This window comes from Chionomys nivalis, chromosome 8, assembly GCF_950005125.1.
Source record: "Chionomys nivalis chromosome 8, mChiNiv1.1, whole genome shotgun sequence".
Taxonomy (NCBI): domain Eukaryota; kingdom Metazoa; phylum Chordata; class Mammalia; order Rodentia; family Cricetidae; genus Chionomys; species Chionomys nivalis.
This window is the reverse complement of record NC_080093.1, coordinates 16,139,069-16,155,149: the sequence shown is the minus strand read 5'-3', so window position 1 is coordinate 16,155,149 and position 16,081 is coordinate 16,139,069. Positions and strand designations below refer to the sequence as shown.

Genomic DNA, 16,081 nt, shown 5'->3' with positions numbered 1-16,081 from the left:
GGGAGGAGTCTGTCCTCTGATTGCCGGGAAGGAATTGACCAGAAGCAGTGAGGTCAACTCAGGAAGTGGGAGATAAGGATTGAATTGTCAGGCATAGCACTCAGTGGACACTCCCAAGAGCTGAGCCTGCCGGGGAGCCTTGGGGGCCACCAGAAGACCTAAATCACAGACCTCCAATTACAGGGAGAGCCACTGACCAAGAATGGTAAACATACTGGAAGCCACACTCTCCTTGATAGCTCTTGGCCCAGAAACAGAGAAGCCAATCAAGGAGGGGGCGAGCCCAGTCCCGGGAGACACAGGGCTCCTCTGATGGCCTATTTTGACTCCCTGAAGGTTTTACCAACCTCCTCCCTTCTTTTTTAGGCCATACCATAGTAACTCACTAACTACCCCCATCTCCCTCACTCAGGGACAGACGTGAGCTTAAGAACTTCTGGCCTTGTGAACTCAGCCTCACCTCAAGGCAAACCTCACATATTAGTGCAGTGTCTGCTTCTCAGAGGACCCAGCTCCACACAGAGGGCAACCAGACCCCTGGAGTGACCAGTCCCTGGAGTTAGGATCTGCTGACAGAACCAGACAAGAGCCTTCAGCTACCCAGAGGAAAGGGGGAGGTAAGAAGGAGCTGGGGAGCAAGATGGTTGCAGTTTGGGACCCCTTTGGAGGAGAGCCCTAGTGGGGACAGAGGGGTCCTTCTGCCATCTGGTGGACATGACAGGCAAAGCCCTGATAAAGTGTGTGAATCGACCAGTTTTTTTTTTTTTTTTTTTTTTTTAATCACAGTTCTGGTTTTGAAGCTTAAGTTCTCAGGAAGTTATCACTCTAAACCCCAGTTTCTTTGTCTGATAATGCAAACAGACCCCCCATAAAACCCTGTGAGTGTGAAAGTAGAGTTTGAGGGCTGGCTCAGCATGTAAGGAAGGCGCTTGCTCTGCCAGCCTGAAGGGCTGCCTCCAGCCCCTGTGTGAAAACCAGGCGTGGTTTTAACATCCATGGCAGTGGGCTGGGAGCAGAGTCATGAGGATCCTGGGGCTCACTGGTTGTTCTGGTCTACTTTCTGTTGCTGTGAAAAGGACCATGACCAAAAGCGACTGGGGGAGGAAAGGGGGGACTTACACCAATCACAATTGGTCATTGAGGGAAACCAAGGCAGGAACTGAAGTCAGGCAGGAACTGAAGTAGAGGCTGTGCAGAAATGCCAATCAGTGTAACTGAAAAGGTTGCTCCAGGTCAGCCTGTGCCGACTTCTGACCCTCATGGCCGTTCACAGCTATATGTACATATCTTTGTATACGACACACACACACACACACACACATACTCGATTATCTGAGAGACAACACAAGATAATATGCTACAACATGCATATTGTTAGTGAGTATGTGGTGAGTATGTAGTAGCCATGCTTTCTTTTGTCACCCGCCTAAAAAGCTCATCTCAATGCTGTTCCCTCCATCTTCCCTTCATGACCTTCCACTTCCTGGTCCTGTGAGAACCCAAGTGAAATGCTGGAGGCTATTTATGTCTCCACCCCCTCAACACGTTTGTTTGACCCCTATGCACCAATGTGTTTGATCACACGTGGGCAGGAGATATGTGGGCAGGAAATATGTCAACATCAGGTTGTATGCTCACCCCTGGTTGGATGCAGGGGGTGAACGGTGGGGGATGGGAGAGGTGTAGGTAGGCAGGAAAAATGTAAAGCTGTATACGTGCCCTGATGGGACCTGACGGGCCTTGTGGGGTAACCTTTTTAAGCCTCTGCAAGGTGTGACATGTGGCCATTTTCTGGGAACCGGGGTATCGACCTGGCCAGAGAGTCCATCAATCTGGCCAGGATCTAATTAAAGTTTGCTTCAAATTTGGCTTTAAATTGTAGTAGTGGTCTTCTCCTTGACCTGTGGGATTCAGCCCATTCCTCCGGACCACCGTGAGTTGCCACCCCTTTCAACATGTCCCTTGTCACAGTCATCACACATTCCATTGTATTCCTCCCTCTCTAGCTGGAACCTGCCAGGAGGAAGCCCTCGCCACAAGTTCCCATTGCATGGAGGGCTTCCATGTAAGAAACGAACTCCATGATGGCCTGCCGAGCTGCAGGGAAGTCTCTGAGTCTAGAATCAAATGAGTCTCAAGTCTCAGAAAGCCAGATGGCTTCCTTGTCCTAGGTCATTGTTTTCCAAATAGGAAAATATCAAATGTTGCAGAAAGAAAAAATGACCAAGCTGAAAAATCTGGAACTATATTGCCTAGAAATGGCCACTGCTATCTTAAAATTCATTTTATTCTATGCATCCATGTCAGTATAAAATACACATAAAGTACCGTGTCAAGCTGTAGGTATATGTAATAATACAATAATAGCTGGAGTTATTGTCTTACGACACCGAATATCATTCCAAAACAGTTAAGTTTGCCACAATCACTCATTTTAAAACTACCTCATTATTTACTTAACCTTTTTTTCATTGTGGAAACTTATTGCCTAAAAGAAGTTTTTACCAACCATACTGGGAGAGTGCTAGATTTGGGAGTGGAAGGTCAAACAGAAAAAGTGATAAAAGTCACCACTTCTCAATTCTCAAATCAGAAACTGGATCACCGTGTGGTTTCGCCAGCTTGCCTTGCTCTTTCATTAATGTCTGCTTCTTTTCCAGGTTCTAAGGAGACAACCCATTTTTGGAACAGGAATGAGGTTGGATGTGGACCTGGAGGGAAAGATCTGATGTCTGATCCAGACACAGCTCCACTCATACTCCTGTGACCATGAGGGGTCTTGGCTGCCTCAACCAGCCTTTGTGCAGAGGCGTAAGGATCCCTCACTTTGGTCTTAGAAATTGGTCTATTCTCTGCTTAATGGCAGCAAACTATTTCTGAATCTCAGGAACTCATGGTTTAGAACTTTCTCTGTAGGACAGAAAATAGGCCTTTTAACCAGGCATGGTGGTGCCTATCTATAATCCTGGAGCTTAGGAAACTGAGGCAGGAGGATTGCTGCGGATGGTGTGAGTTTATATGAGCTTTTGCTTAGCTGGTCAGGAGGCAGCTTGAGTTTGAGGCTCCTCACTCCCACTATCCACCCTCTTTGCCCCTTCTTTATGACATTTAATAATTTAAATAATTATAATTTATAATTTACATAAATAGGCATTTATTTAAGGTGAGACAGCTGCAGAGCAAACCATTCTTAAATAGTGATTCTGGTTGAAGCAGCTTCATAAGCACCCTAGACTGGGCACGTCCACAGATTTCAACTACACGATCACTTCTGCGCCCATTCTTCTCTCGTTTCTCTTTCCTGAACAGCATCTTCGGATGTGGCTGAAGTAGGACTTATCTTCTCGTATCTCATCCACTGTTCCTTAGGCAAGAGCGGATGCCTCATGGTCAGGTTCAGGGTCTCTTAATTCGAAAATCCTGTCATTATAGGGGTCCTCTGGAAGCCTCCTTTTGGTGGCTTTCACATCTTCAGTCTCTGGTATTGTATAACCGCTCCCTAAGTCAGTTTGTTGACTCCTGCAGTATTGTAATAGATGCTTGAATACCATCCAGCCTCACTTGGGCAACAGCCTGCTGTTTTGACCACCTGATTGCTCTTTTAACAGGAAAAGTTGAGTGTGCCATGAAGTTTAAGAGCTTGGAGAATTGCCGTGCAAAAGTGTCATGAGATTCCTCTTGATTACCACATTCATGACTGCTTGAGTGGGTTTAAACAGCAGAGGAATGAGGATGCCTTCTGGGATTTCTCAATCTGTGCTGCACAGCCTGCCCCACAGGGTGGTGTGATCTGATTCATGTGCAAGGACTCAGTACTGAGCAGGGAAAAACGATCAGATGGGTTGACCATGGTCTAGAGCTCTCAGAATGGGGAGACCTGTCACAGGAGGAATGTCCTCAAGTCCACTCAGACCCCTGCTGATCACAGGCCTTCTCCAGATTTCAGAACTACCCAAGGGAATGGGAAACCAGCTCATGTTCCTCTCTCTGCTTCTCAGGGACCACACACTGTTGCCATCCCATTCCTGACCCCATCCCAGGGTCTAATTTTACGAGTCTGGAGTCCTTGTGCAACTGTTCAAAAGGCTCTTGGTTGAGAGCCAGCGGCGCCCTCCCTACTTACTCAGCTGATCCAGTGCAAGTTGCTCCACCCTGGCCCAGCTCCTCACCCCTTTCTCCAAGGAAAGCGGGCATCTCAGTGCATCTCACTGGCTGGTACAGGGCAGAGATGGACACGTGCCCTTCTGGGGACGGTTAGACAGTCCTCAGATGCAGACCAAGGAGGGAGTACCTCTTTCCAGTGTCAAGTCCTTGGGTAGAAATTCATGTGATAGATTCACGGGTATGACACACTTTTCCCTCACTGTCCTAAAACTGGGCACGTTGAGTTACCAAGGGGCTGAACTGGTTGCCGTCTCTTTATAAGGACACTTAATGCTGGAGATTTTGATGGAGACCAACACCCTTCTGAGACAGGGAGGGTTGACTTCTGCTCCGGTCTATTCCACAGTCATCAGGGCAGATTGAGAGAGGAGTCTTTTTCTCCATTCATTAGAGCACAGCTCAAGGGGACACACAGAAGGACCTGGGAGACCGCCGCTGAGCTGATGGGGAGGAACACCTCTTATAGCCTGTCCCCAGCCTTGTCCCTACCCAAATCCATGTGGGCGCTTTTCGGAGCTTGCAGTGGATGCCAGCTGGGACCCACCATGATGTTCCCAGCACCCTTTCCCCAGTCCCTCCACTGCCCTTTGATCAGCTCTATAGTAGGGTATCTAGACATCGTATCCCAGGGTCCATCTGACCCCAGCGCTGGCTTCTGTCTGTTGCCCCTTCTACTTTGTCTGCACAGCACTCTCCCTTCTCTTTAACTCCTGACTCAGTTCCTCACAGCTCATGTGTCCTGGACCCTGCAGAGAGAGGGGACAGAGAGAGAAGGAGAGGCAGGGGAATACAGAGAGGGGAAGAGAAAGAGAAGAAACCATCCTACTCCCTATCCACCTGGGGATCTCAGCTTCCCCACACAGACCAGAGGCAGAGCCTGCTCTCAGCTGCCATTGCCTTGTCTCTTCTGCCTGTGCCCGGCTGGGCCTTTGTCATTGTTTCTATCTTAAGAGTGGGACCGGGCTGGAGAGATGGCTCAGAGGTTAACAGCATTGCCTGCTCTTCCAGAGGTCCTGAGTTCAATTCCCAGCAACCACATGGTGACTCACAACCATCTGTAATGAGGTTTGGTGCCCTCTTCTGGCCTGCAGGCATACATACAGACAGAATATTGTATACATAATAAATAAATAGCCGGGCGGTGGTGGCGCACGCCTTTAATCCCAGCACTTGGGAGGCAGAGGCAGGTGGATCTCTGTGAGTTCGAGACCAGCCTGGTCTACAGAGCTAGTTCCAGGACAGGCTCCAAAACCACAGAGAAACCCTGTCTCGAAAAACCAAAAAAATAAAATAAAATAAAATAAATAAATAAATATATTTTTTTAAAAAAGTGGGACCATCCTTTCCCATGAATCCCAACGGACAGGATCTATAAACACTGGGGAGCAGAGCCTGGGATGACCTTGCCTACAGCAGCCCCACTTTCTTGAATGGGACCCTGAGGATCCTCACTGCTTCAATATAGCACTCCTCCAGCCTCAGCCCAAGAAGCCTGAAGACAGATGCCAGGAGAAGACACAGAACACTGGCGCCCAGCTGCTGTCTCCGTATCTGTCTTTGTGTCATTCATAGGTCTCAGACCAAGGAGTGCTCTCCCGGCTTTGTGGAGAGCAGCTACTCAGAGGAAGTAGTAAAATTGAAATTTTGGTGCCTTTGGTTTGCCTGTATCAGTTTCTTGGCCCAGGACACAGAGGCCAGGCTCCTGGTTTCCCAGAAAGGTCACTCGGCACTGTCATCACTTGGGGACCCAGAGGCTATGGAGGAGTGTGGTGCATGGGGGACTGAGGTGGGGGGACCCACCTGGAGCAGATGCCCACCGCTTTCATGGCTTTACTCTGATCCAGTATCCTCACCCCATCTCCCACAGGGACTTTGTAGGAGGACAGGCAGGGGTGTGTGTAGCCAGGTCCCAGGGGTCATAGGATGGATAAGAAAGGACAGAGTGGAGACGGGGTGAGGTCTAGGGACAGGGAGGAATGAATAACTGGAAAGATGTGCTGTTGGGGACTCTGAGCATCTTTTCACACCCTTAGGACTCTGGGGAACAACTCTGACTGAGAATACAGCTGAGAACAGAGAACTCTATGTCAAGACCACCCTGAGGGAGCTTGTGGTGTACATCGTGTTCCTCGTGGATATCTGTCTGTGTGAGTAGCCATTGTCCAATGGGCTTCTGCCTGTGAGAAGCATGCATGTGTGAAATGTTTGTACACTGCAGGCAGTATTCATCTGTGTGAGACAAGTGGATCCTGGGAATTATGTGTCCGCAGCAATATGCAACTCCTGTGGCTTTTTAGCTTGAGAGATTTCATTGAGAAAGGGCTATCATTGAGTGCAATGGAAAAGGCCAACTGGTAGAAAGGTGGCTAACAAAGGGAGCGTCTCTCAAATTCCAAGGCAACCCAGTTTTCCAGTCCAGTTGCTGGGGCCGGTAGCCATGGTTTTGTCTGTCAGGTGGAAATTTTGTAGAGAGTGAAGGATCTCCCTCCCTTTGTTGTTGTTGGATTTTGCAGGTCATAGAGGATTCCTGAGAAGAGGGCTGGGGTTCAGGGGTGTGGCAGTGCCCTGTGGGAAAGCCTGCTCCACATAGGCAGTTGGGGCAGTCTTTGCAGGACATTAGCTGAGGCCTAAGAAGGTAATGGAAAGATCCTGCTGTAGAACGTGCGACAGTGGGGTCAAAGAACAAGCAAGTTGAGAGACTTGAGCACACAAAGGCCATTGGGCCCAAGTGAGGGAATCAGTGCTGTAGTCCCTTCATGCCTCCCTTTAAGAATTGCACAGCAGGTGGTACTTACCTCATACAGCAAGCAGAGTTCTATGTGTGGTTCTTTGCATGCACATTGACCCTGACCCAAGGGGCAGCATGGACCACTGTCTTGGTCACTGTTCTGTTTTGTGAAGAGATACCATGACTCTGGCAACTCTTAAAGCAGAAAACATTTAATTGGGGCTTGCTTACAGTTTCAGAGGTTTAGTCCATTATCATTATGGTGAGGAACAGGGTGGCAAGCAGGCAGAGAGAGCGCTGGACTGTCTGAGAGCTTCATCCTGATCCGCTGACTGAGAGAGAGAAAAAGACTCTGGGTTTGGCCTGGACTTTTGAAACCCCAAAACCCACCCCCAGTGACACACTTCTTCAACAAGACCACACCTCCTAATCCTTTCAAATAGTGCCACTCCCTGGTAATCAGACATTTAAATCTATGACCGTAGCAGGGGCCATTCTTCTTCAAACCACCACAACCAGGACTTGCTTACAGTTCCGGAGGTTTGGTTACTAACATCATGGTGGGGAACACGGTGACACACAGGCAGAGATGATGTTGGAGATCCACATCCAGATCTGTAGGCAGCAGGAAGAAAGAACCACACTGAGCGTGGAATGAATGGGCTTTTGAAAACTTCAAAGCCCATCCCCAGTTGCTTCCCCCAGCAAGGACACACCTGCTCACCTCCTCAAGTAGTGCCACTCCCTGGTGAACAGACGTTTCACTCTATGAGCCTCTGGGGGACCCTTCTTATTCAAACCAACACAGTTACCATCTGCAGAGCTCCCCTTCCGGAGGCCTCTCATCCTTTGTTTCCTGCGAGTCTTCCCATCTTCAGTGTCCTGCCAGCTCTGCCTTGGGGAGTGTTTATATGCCCCCTTCTCTGTGGCAGACACTGGGCTAAGGGCACTTGCATGGTGAATGCTTAGACCTTTCCCTCCTGAAGCTCACCTTCACCTCTCTAGAACTTTCTTCTGCTGAGTCATCAACTTCCCTGTTTCTTTCCAAAGGACACCCTTCAGTTCATCTGCTCTCCAGACTAAATCATTTCTATTCTGTCTCAAAACCAGTCATTACAGACCTTACCTGAGACTGAAGGTTGGTGTTCTGAATTTGTACAGATTTAGTGCTCAAATGCTGCAATCTACCATTTACCACCTGAGGGACCTTAAACAAGTCTGTTTCTTCTTCTGTACCCATCTGATCCAACAGGAGCATGTGGCCATTTTAATGGGTCATTCACTCAGCCTGCCATATTATGTGACAACGGTTTCAGAGTGTCCACCATGTACTTTCCTGTCTCAGCCCTGACCAATTTAAAGCCCTTTACTGGAAGAAATGTACCTCAGGGTATCTGACTAGCACAGTATCCTATGATGTCATTATGTCTGTCATATCTAGATTTGGGAGGTGCCTGAGGACATACACAGGATGTGATGCCTGAGCAAAGATGAAAAGGAACAGAAAGAGAATGTAAGCTTCTGGGAAGAGGGGACAGCGTGGGCCAAGGCCAAGTTTAGTGGATGCACGCATGTGGATGGAACGAAGATTGGGAATGGCAGAGCAGTGACCAGGACCAGGCTAAAGTCCTCGGAGAGCCTCATGGGAGCAGATGGGAAGCCAGACATTTGTGCTGAGAGCCATGAAAGGAGTCCCTGTGGGATTTAAAGCATAGACCTGGACAGGCTCCACTAAAGCTCCAGTTTTGGTTTCTGGGCATTGGGTAAGAAATAACTCCGGGGAAAGTTTAGAGGAGGAGACACACACACACAGTGGACACTGCAAGCTGATCTTCAGCTTCCAGCCTGAGTCCTCTCTTTCCACCTCGCTCTTGAAGAGGCAGCTTCTGCCTCTCCCCTCTCTCCACTTCTCCCCTCCCTCTTTTCTCTCTGTCTCTCTGTCTCTCTCTGCTCTTCTCCATCCCTTTCTCTCCTTTCCCTTCCATAGCCCACTAAATAATTATCCAACCTCACTCTGCATGGCGTGCCTATTCGTCTCCGTCTCTCACCTGCCACATGGCTCCCTGCCCGGGACCAGCTGCCTTTGGAGACCTGTGGCATGGTCTCATGGCATGCTCATCTGTCTGTCTCTCTTCATGGGACTGGCTGCCCCATCCGAGGTCTCTCGCCTGCCACGTGGCTCCCTGCCTGGGACTTGTGGCCCGCAGCAGCTACTGGGGGAACTGCACCATCCCTGCCTGGAACTGGTTGCTCTCCGGACCTGCTGCCCACTGCCACCGCTTAGGGACCTGCTGCCTCCTGCCAGCACTTGGGGACCTGCAGTGTCTCTGCCGCTGCAGCCACTTGGGGATCTGCACCACTTTACTTCTACTTTACTTCTCTCTGTCTTCTCTCAAGTGATTCTTCAGGGAACATGGGGCCTTGAGCAGGGTCTCTGCTCCTTTGGAGATCTCTAACACCCTGGTCCTCACATTCCTGTCCTCTAGCTCTCTGTTGGCTTCACTGGGCTCTGATCTCAACTAAATGATGGATTCTTAGTGAGAATGATGGCGTCCCAATGGGGGTAAAACTACTTAAACATTGTAGTGACTTTGTGTTCTCCAGAAGGCCACTGCTCATAAGCAAATATGGACACTCCTTTTGGTAAGAACATACACCTGGGCGGGAGCGTTGAGCAGAAGGGAATGTCTAAAGAGCCCCTGCCTAAGGACAAAATACAAGTCTTGGCACAGAACTGGCTCTATCAGGATCCTCTGAGAACTGGACTGCCATGCCAGGGGCTATGCCTCTTTGTGGGGTGCTTGACTCCGAGGATTCCGGTGACTAGTTCAGATACTTCAGGACACTAGAAGTCACCTGTTAGGATAGATCCTGCGGTCTAATGGAAAGATAAGAACACGGGCAGAGAAACTGGCTGCAGATACTAGTTCTGCCGCTTAGTCACTTTGTGACCTTGGGTACTTCCTTGCTGGTAAAACAAAGAAAATAATACCTAAGGAGTTGTGTAAAGAGTCTCACTTAATTGTTGGTAGTGATTATTTTTATATTTTCTAGTCAAGTTTCACAGTGCCTACTTGGTCCTTTAAACTGATTATTTAATGGTGTGTATGGGGTTCGGGGCAGCCTGGCCATACATATGGGGCCCAGGCCACACAGCTGCCATGTCAGGCTTGATAGAGACCAGCCAAGAGAGGAGGCCTGAATTTCCATTTACTGTCAGGCAGCACCCAATTCCAGGAAAAGTCATAAGCTGATACCACCCAGGGACAGGTCAACATCTAAGGGGAAGTACCTGACATTCCAAATAACCCAACCATTGGGTAAGATTAAACAAGATTACCAGATGTCCTTGAACCCAACAGGCACCTATTTCCTTTCACCAAGACACCCCTTGACAATGTCAGTCAATCAGGGTCTTAAGCCCTGAAAATCCTCTCACCCCCAATCTCTACTATGATAAAAACCCTACCCCGCCCGGGCTGGACACTCTCCATTCGTACTGCTGCATCAGACACAAGAGGTCCAAGCCCAAGCTTGAATAAAGACTCTTTGCTTTTGCATGCGGACTCCTTGGTGGTCTTTGGGGGACTCCATGATCTGGGCATATCAGTGTGTGCATGTACGTGTGTGCATGTGTGTGTACTACTGATGGGGTCATCACTCAGTTGATATAGCCCTTTCCATGTTTGGATGAGGGCCTGAGTTCAGATTCCCAGCAATCATGTAAAATACCAGGCACACAGGTGTGCACTTGTGGTGGTTTGGAAGAAAATGGCTTCCAAAGGGGGTGGCACTATTGAAGGTGTGGCTTTGTTGCAGTAGGTGTGACCTTGTTGGAGGAGGGTGTTTTACTGTGGAGGCGGGCTTTGAGGTCTCATATATGATCAAGCCATACCCAGTGAGAGAGATCACTTGGATTGTTACAAGTCAAGACGTTGGACATTTGGCTACTTCTCCAGCACCATGTCTGCCTCACGCCACCATGTTGCCCCATGATGATAATGGATAGACATGTCACACCATGACAGTAATGAAATAAACCTCTGAAAATGTAAGCCACCCCAATTAAATGCTTTTTCTTTATAAGAGTTGCCGTGGTCATGGTGTCTCTTCACAGCAACAGAAACCCTAAGACAGAAGTTGGAACCAGGAGTGGGGTACTGCTGAAAAAGGCTTTGATAAGCTTTCTCTGCCACCCCCCACCCCCGTTTGTGCACTGCCAACTGTGGAGAAGCGTGTCTGCCTCACCTCACTCTGTTTCTTTGTTTTGTTTATTTGTTTGTTTTATACTCATTTATTTACCTGTTTTTTCAGGGGGAGCACACAGGTATGGAAGGGAAACCTGTAGGGTTGGTTCTCTCCTTCTACCCTGGCAGAGGATGTGTGTCTGGGAACTGAAGGTTGTCAGGCTTGGTAGAATTACCTTTCCCTGAGGAGTCATCTTGGCCAGCTCTTTGCTCCACTTTCTTCCAGTGGGTTCTAAAGGTTCAGTAGAATCTTGCATCATCAGGAGAGGATGAAGTAAGCTTGGAGATTAGGGAAAAGTTATGGGTTTTTGGACTTAACATTTCTGGAACTGACAAGAAAGAAACCAGACTATATTTAGGTCAGTATCACCTGAAGCAACAGATAGGATGAAGAGGCTGCAAGGGGAATTCATGTCTTCAGCTCAGCCAGACATGAGGAAGACTCGGAGACACGCAGCATGGTGCCACATTTCTCAGTAAAAATGTTCTTCTAATCTGTTGTAGAATTCTCTAGAGAGCATCCTTTGAGTTACTCCATTTTCTCCTGAGTTATTTGTCTAGAGAGGCAGCTTGTCCTAGGCTTCTCTATTTTGAACACAATCCTGAGGCAGATTCCCCCTGCGTTTGCTTACTCAGAATAACAGCTACCAACTGCCAAGCATAACCTTAACTTAGAGTCAGAAACACTTGCCCGTGCTGACAAAACATTAAGTGTATTTTATAATTAAATCATGAACAAATAGAGCTGGGGACTAACAAGACTGTATCAGAGAACCCCAGGCTTGGGAACATGCCAAGCAGACTAGACAAGAGACTGTTGCAATCCCCTCGTCAGGACATGCGGAAGGAAAGGAACACCAGCCTCCAGCAAGCCCCACTAATGTCACCCTAACACACACCATCCGGTACATTTATCACAGTCTACATGCTCAGGTACCTTAGGCTGGCCTCAAATTTGTTGTATAGTTAGGATGACCTTAGACTTCAGAATCATCTTGCCTCCAATTTCCGAGTGCTGGGATTATAGACATATACCACCACTACAGAGAGTTTTGATTGTCTCTGGAGGTCAAATCTAGGGCTCCTTGCTCGGGAGCAAGCATTCTACCAACTGAACTGCACATTGTTTACTAGGGCAGTGCATGACATGGTGGAACCTAATTGGCATGATTCCTTTTGTACCTGGGTTCCCAACTCTTCTAGCTCTATAAGGAATCTGCCCTTGATAGACTTTATCATAAAAAGGTCTTCTATTGCTTTCTCATTTTCTAGTATTTTTGGTTCAGGTAGCAACAGGAAATAAAGTCTTTAGGTTTGGATTCTGTACACTGTGGTACAGTATGGCTTTAGTTTTTTTTCATAGTGTTCAATCCTCTGGACATTATTTCAAAGAAACTGTAAGCAATGCTAACATAATTCAAAGAAACGGTAAGATCAGATATGGCCTTCCTCTGTATTGATCTATGGGGACATGTGGCCAGCCATCAGCCAGGGTAACCCCTGCACCCAGGCAGGACTTGCCTGCCGGCCTATGTCTAGTGTCTTAAAGCAGCTCTCCCTCCACCTCGAAGTCTATAGCTACAAAGAAGGTCTTAGATCTCTTGTGACATTGACTCGAGGAAGCCAGGCTATGTCTTAGAGTTCCTGAACAGAACAAAGCAATGCTATTTGGGGGAAAATATTTTTCTATATGCTTCTGAAGAAGACTGTTCTGTTTCCATGGATGTTTAGGTCACCAGATTTGACTGATTTCTCAATAAATTCCACTAAGAATTGATCAACTATCCACGGTCTCTCTGTCTCTCTGTCTCTCTGTCTCTCTGTCTCTCTGTCTCTCTGTCTCTCTGTCTCTCTGTCTCTCTCTCTCTCTCTCTCTCTCTTTCGGTTTTTTGAGACAAGTTTCTCTTTGTAGCTTTGGAGCCTGTCCTGGAATTCACTCTGTAGACCATATTCAAACTCACAGAGATCCACCTGTCTCTGCCTCCCGAGTGCTGGGACTAAAGGCATGCGCTACCACTGTCCAGCCCAGACAGTCTTTAACACTGACTCAGCATCCCTAAGTATGTTTGGGTCTGCTCTTCCCGCTGTGCCAAGATCCTGGGCAACTAGAACTTTTAGGGAGATGGGAGGTTGCTAACTAGTTCTGGAAATGGCCCAAAGACATTAACCAGAGTTGCTGGCGGGAGAACAGTGAGATAAGATAAAAAGAAGAATTGCAAGTCAGATGTGATGGCACACTGTGTCCCAGTACCTATGAGAACAGAACAAGGGAGGATGATGTCCATTTAGAGGCCAGCCTGGGCCACAGAGCAGAACCTTGTTTAAAACAAATGAACAAACAAAGAAATCAACAACTCCTCAGTAGAACCACTAATAAAAGATTTTTGTTGGAATTGGTTGAATAGCTCAATGGTTAAGAGTGCTTTCTGATCTTCCAGGGACCAGCATTTGGTTCCCAGTGCCTACACTGGGCAGCTCACAACTGTAATTCCACTTCCCAGATACCGACGCTTTCTTCAGGCCTTTGGAGTCACTTGCATACACGAGACATTCACTCACAGAGACACACCAATGCACACATCTGAATAAAAATAAGAAATATTTTATTACCGCTATCCTAATTCTTCCCCTTACCTTTCTTTCTTTTATTTTTGTTGCTGGAGAAGGCAGCCATAGCCTCATCCTGCTAGGCAACCCTCTCCCATGGAGCTACATCCTCAGACCTTTTGTTTAACTCATTCTATGGCTCAAGCAGCTTTAAAACTTCAATTCTCCTGCACCAGTCTCCCTAGTGCTGGGATTACATGCATGCACCATCAACCTCACATCAGCAGATTAACAAAGAAAATTATAACTGGATCTAACTATTTCAAGATATAGCTTTTATAATCTCCATTTGTTGACTTTATTTTATGTCTATTCTTATTTTCTTAAAAATGCCCCCCCACCACAGTATCCACTTGACACTTGTACTCATGAAATCCTCAATTGGGACATTGATTCATTTGCATCAGCAGAAGTAAAATAGCAGTGATAATTTATCAAACATCAGCTTAGTGAACAGGAAACCCTGTACCAACATAGAATTGCATAACTGCATGTAAATGGAAGTTTCTGTCCCTCCAGCAGCTCCCAAATAAACACACTGAGACTTAATTTTAAATGCTCAACCAATAGCTCAGGCTTATTACTGCCTAGTCCTAACATTTTAAGTCAACCCATATTTCTTATTTGTGCTTTACCACGTGGTGGTACCTTATTAGCATGCAGGTTCAACTCCTACTCCCTCTGTCTGTCTGGAGACTACGCCCTCTGTCCTTATCCTTCCCATCATCCTGAGATTTGTCACTCCCCCTATATTTCCTGCCTGGTTACTGGCCAATCAGTGTTTTGTTAAACCAATTCAAGTGACAACTCTTTACGGTGTACAAGAAGATTATTGCAATCACAGGCCCCAGGCTTTTCAACATCCATCTTTTATCTCTTGTCCCTAATGCTGCCTTCGGGACCATCTCTAACTAGTAGGAAGTAGCACAGTAGAAATTAAACAGTGTTTTTTGCCTTTAATAGAGATGAGCCAGAACTTGGAAACCTGTCATTCTACTTCTATTTCCACGCTCAGAACTTTAGGGTTCAACACATCTAGCTGCAAGGGAGGCAGGGTAACATGGTGTTTAGTTGGTGAGACCCATACTTCAGGTTACATTCTATTATGATAATTTTGAGAAACAGTATGGGGTATTGCAATCTGTTTTGAAAACATTGATAAATTAAATCAATCATTTGGTTCTGAAGACAGCAATGCTTAATGGAACCTGGAGAAATTAAGACATTATCTTAAGTAATTTTCTTGGAACAAAATCATTAGGAATTTTGGTCAAAGCTGAATCTTTACAGCCAGTAGATTATAATTCAGTTCTTCTTCTTCTCCTTTTTTTTTCATTTGTTGGTTTGTTTTGTTTTTGTTTCTTTGAGACAGGGTTTCTCTGTGTAACAGCCCCGGCTGTCCTAGAATTTTCTTTGTAGATGAGGCTGGCCTTGAACTCACAGAGAGCCACCTGTTTCTGCATCCCCAGTGCTGGAATTAAAGGTATGAGCTGTATTTAGTTAAGCTTTTGTGAAACTATTCTCAGAGGCTGTCTATTTCTACAATGGTTGGTAAGACTGGAATGACAGGAGGAGAGGCTCCCAGATGGTTGGAGAAGCATCTTCCGTGCTTGCCTTCAGACTTACCAAGCTTAGGAAAGAACAGTGTCAAAAAACTGGAGGCATATAATTTCCAACCAGAGTGTCCTGAGTGCATAAAAGATCTATACACTTGCTGCCAGAGGTGACCCAGCTCTCCAAAGGTCACGTACAGGGAAGAGATCCTGATCTTGTCCAAGGAGAAGTTGGCTAGAAGAGAAAATCTGTGTTCCCATCAGTCATAGTTAAGGACAGGGAAGGCACCCTGCAGCACTTGGTGGCCCATGTGGCAGTTCTTGGAAAAGAGAAGCACAAATCACTGTGCTGAGCTGGGCTCATCTCCCAGGAGTTGAAAAGAAAGGACTAGACTGTTGAGTCTCTAAACACAGGAGCAGATAAAATCAGGTTATTACCCAGCTCCTGATGATGATGATTAATGCTGATTTCAACACTCAGACTTCTTTAACAACGTATTTTATGATCTGCCCATGACTAAAAGGGATCTGGGCCATCTGACATTAAAAAGCACAAAGCACAAACCATCAGAATTATGGAAGACTTAGCAAAAGAAGAGGAAACAATAGAAGAAAGCTTGTACCAGGAAACTGAAGAGACGAATGCTGCAAACAGGAGCAAAGCCTGAGGTTCCAGGCAGCCAAGGCAAAAAACAAAACAAAACAAAAACCCCCCACAGAAACAACAACCAGGTTTTCAATGTCGAGTGGAAAAATGGACACCAGGTTAACAGGAAGATCTT

At 46.9% G+C, this 16,081-nt stretch overlaps 1 long non-coding RNA gene across 1 annotated transcript; it reads left to right on the top strand.

Annotated features, from left to right (window-relative positions):
• Window positions 1-425: 425 nt before the first annotated feature.
• On the top strand, window positions 426-5,188 carry LOC130880409 (uncharacterized). Its single transcript, XR_009057607.1, has 3 exons — window positions 426-617; window positions 2,661-2,811; window positions 3,609-5,188. It is a non-coding gene; the product is annotated as an uncharacterized LOC130880409 (long non-coding RNA).
• The last annotated feature ends 10,893 nt before the right edge of the window (window positions 5,189-16,081 follow it).